Below are 4,013 nucleotides of genomic sequence, written 5' to 3'. Positions count from 1 at the left end.
GGAAAGCAAGAGTGGAGGGGAAGTGTCGCTTGAGATAACTGCAATTTAAGTAAAACAACAACTTAATAAAGTGTCAGCAGCTTCCTTGCAGTTTTAAAACAGATGGGCTTCTCGACTCGGGAAGAGAAGAATTTTTAGTCATGCTGAGATTTGGAGAGTCTGTCGTTGCCCTTTACTGAATCATTAAAACTCTGGAAGGCAGAAATAACGATAAAATTTCTATTGCACTTCAGACACCTTGGTGCTATATGTTTCATGTGGTTGATGGTATAAAACCAGAGAATTTGTAATACAGAGAACAGACATTTGTCTATTTGTAAACTTTGAATAGGATTTTAGCCAAAGGATTTTACCATCTTTTCATCTTTTTTAAAGGCATAATCTCAAGTTTTATTGTCTTTGGAAAAAAAGAAATGAAACTTAGAACTGGATCTCTTGGTCCTTTCTCTTCTTATCCTCTCCCAGTTCAAAACACTCACATCTCTTCATAGCCAGCGATCTGCAATTGGGCTCAATGCATTCAAGCCTCAGCACGATTGGATTTGTAATTTTAGTCTTTTTCTGAAAAATTGACTTAGTCTTCACACCATAGCCACTCTACTTCCTATCATAACGCTGCTTCCTCTGAGCCTACAGAGAATCCTTGCCTTTCCCCATCTAGGGGGTTGATGCTTGCCACACTTAACGAAAAGTCCAGCAGGGTTTTCGGAAGGTTCACCAAATTAGCACAAGCACTACTGGCATGCAAAAAAAGCTTTTTTTTTTTTTTTTTTTTTTTTTTTTTTAGAGCCACACCTGTGGCATATGGAAGTTCCCAGGCTAGGGATCCCATCAGAACTACAGCTGCTGGCCTACACCACAGCCACAGCAACAGAGCTAAGCCCTGTCTGCGACCAAAATCACAATTCATGGCAACACCGGCCAGATCCTTAAACAACTGAGAGGCCAGGGATCATAGTCAATGCATCCACTTTTATAGCAAATTATCCTCATGGTTACTAGTTGAGTTCGTTACCAATGAGCCACAAGGGGAATTCCAAAAAAAAAAAGCCTTTTATCTTTTTTTTTTTTTGGCTATGCCTATGGTACACAGAAGTTCCCAAGGATCAAACCTGCGCCGTGGCAGTGATCTGAGCAACAGGGGTGACAACACCAGATCCTTTAACTGCTAGGCCACCAGGGAACGCCCTTTTTTATCTTTTTCTGATCAAGTATCCAGGTTGCTAACAAAATGGCAAATATTTCAAGGTCACACCTACCTAGGAATCCTGTCTGCGAGAGTGCCCTCACATGTATGCATGTGTGCCTGTGTGTATGTGTGTGTAAGTTACAGATTTCCTTCCTGTCACAGACAGGGTGGTCGTCTCCTTCCTGGATGGCCAGAATTTCCCCAATTGTAGCACTGAAAGATTCCATTTTCCTGGGAAATTCCTCTCTCCTGGGCAAACAAGGACAGCTACCACAGTCATAGGAGCCTTTGCTGTGACCTCAGTGCTTTCGGGTGCTACTATAAATTGTAGAGTCTTTCTCCCTTTCCTTTTCCCAACTTTATTGAGATCTAATTGGCACAGAACATTGTATAAGTTGAAGGTGTACAAGGTGTTGATCTGATACATTTATACACTGCAGTGTAATTCCTACCATGGTGTTAGCGAATACATCTATCCTGTCACATAATTGCCATTTCTTTTTTTTTTTTTTTCTTGTGATGAGAACATTTAAAATCTACTCCCTTAGTAACTTGCAAGAATGTGGTACCGTACTGCTATCTATAATCACAATGCTGTGCTTGAGATTCCCAGAACTTATTCATCTTCTAAGTGGATCCCCTGGCCTCTGGTAACCACCACGCAACTCTGTTTCTATGAGTACCGCTTTTTTATATTTCACATTTAAGTGAGGTGATACAGTATTTGTCTTTGATTCATTTCCCTCAGCATAATGTCCTCGAGGACCATCCCTCTTGCCCTCAAAAAATTAAAACTAGAACCTCCATGTGATCCAGTCATTCACTTTCGGGAATGAAAACAGGATATCTGGGGTGACTCTACTCCATGTTTATCATGTGCAATGCTCATAGCAAAGAACATTTTTTTTCTTGATGGAAGGCCCTGGCACCTTCAGGAAGGTGCAAGAACCCATTTATCTCCTGATCCTTGGGGAAGCTTGGCAACTGCCTTCCTTTCCTTTTGGAAATGGAAAGAAAATCACTAGAGATGGAACATGTAACTCGTGACAGCTGTCCCACAAACCTAGGAGTTAATGAGACTTCTGAGTGTCCTTTCACCACAAGTCCTGAGGGATACTTAAGAAGAGTGACTATCATAATCCCTCAGAAAACATGGAAGCAGCCCTGGCCAGTTCAGGGGACTGAGGTTCATAATCTGATGCTGCTCTGAATAGCGGTGCAAACTTGAGGAAATCACTTGGCCCAATTTGCTGACCAGCCAGCTGGCAAGGTGGGCTGGGGGTTTCTCTTCCCAGATGGCTGAAGCTGAGTCTGCTCCCTTCCAGGCCACATGCTTGCGCGTCCCAGAGTTTGGGCAACTTGAGGCAGTAACAGGACATTTTTCTTCAGGCTACCGTTAAATTTCCATAAGGACGATGTTAGGGATCAACAGTTTTCTCGAACATTTACTCTCCCAGTAATCAGGATTAATATCTCTCCCTGATTCTGAAACTAATCAGAATTTCTACCACATGGAAGACAGTTATTAAATGACACTACAGCTTTGTGTTTAATTACTGGTGAAAAGAGAACAGTATGGCATCATTTAATCAAACCAGTAGAAAGAACAGTTTTGAGGACTAGAAGAACTCTGCTGGGGGTTTAACCTGTCTCCTTTAAATAGAGAGATCACATATATGTTTATCATAATGTTATAGACTTCTCCCACTTAAAACTTGATTCTTATCTTTTTTGGTTGTTAACCCCATCATGGCATTTTATTTAAAAAGTAAGCTCTTGGGAGTTCCCGTGGTGGCACAGTGGTTAACGACTCCCACTAGGAACCATGAGGTTGCGGGTTTGGTCCCTGCCCTTGCTCAGTGGGTTAAAGATCCGGCGTTGCCATGAGCTGTGGTGTAGGTCGCAGACGCGGCTCGGATCCCGCGTTGCTCTGGCTCTGGCGTAGGCTGGTGGCTACAGCTCCGATTAGACCCCTAGCCTGGGAACCTCCATATGCCGCGAGAGCGGCCCAAGAAATGGCAAAAAGACAAAAAAAAAAAAAAAGTAAGCTCTTATCGCCCCCAACATAGAAATAAGAAGGTAATATGACAACTTAGTCTCCATTGCAGCCTATTATCAAAGCTGCAGATCTCAATGCAACAAAGCTTTGTCCCAGATGGAGAGACAGAACAAATTTGTAACCTTCACTTTTGCTTTGTGACTCTGGAAGGTACTGTCAACAAGTCCACTTCTTTATATGTTCACACCTTTTGTGTTAAAGGAGGAGTAGGTCAGTAAAAATTAATTAAAAGAGTTACTTAAGCAGAAAAGAGAAATTTACTGAGCAATTTCCCACTTCTTGGTGAAAACCTCATCCCAGGCAATCGTTTCTCCTGAGCAAGTGGCTTTATTTCTGATTTAACAGTGGGATATTTCTTAGCTTCCGAGTCCCATCTGCATCCATTTTCACAATGACTGAACAAATGCAATTAGCTTGCAGTGAGCCAAGTAATGGTTTTCTTAAAGGATTGGGAACACTTGCTTAGACTCTGATATGCAGGGATGTCTGCCATGGCTTCTTCCAGCCAGGCTCCCATTAATAGCAACCACATGTCCTTTTCTAGTGCACCAAGGCAAAAGTTTTGCTGCAAGAAAACAATCCCGGGGGGATTGAAGAGCCAGTTGAGAGTGTGGGTGGAGAGATGTATGGCCTCACTGCCATTTCCAGCTGGTGATCTCTACCTGGAAAGAGAGGAAATTACTGCTCATGGCACACCCGCTGAACACTGGACACTGCACAAACGCTATTACATTCATTATGCCCAAAGGCCTAGCACATCGGTTC

The 4,013-nt window shown here is 42.7% G+C and overlaps 1 pseudogene; it reads right to left on the bottom strand.

Moving 5' to 3' along the window:
* Positions 1-420: 420 nt before the first annotated feature.
* On the bottom strand, positions 421-2,521 carry LOC100524053 (large ribosomal subunit protein eL42-like; annotated as a pseudogene).
* Positions 2,522-4,013: the final 1,492 nt, after the last annotated feature.

This window comes from Sus scrofa, chromosome 16 (genome assembly GCF_054392235.1).
Source record: "Sus scrofa isolate SSC_HxYL_T2T_F1_AM1 chromosome 16, Sscrofa_HxYL_maternal_Yorkshire_Landrace_v2.0, whole genome shotgun sequence".
Lineage (NCBI taxonomy): Eukaryota > Metazoa > Chordata > Mammalia > Artiodactyla > Suidae > Sus > Sus scrofa.
Note: the sequence above shows the minus strand (reverse complement) of the source record. Positions and strands in the feature narration are given on the sequence as shown.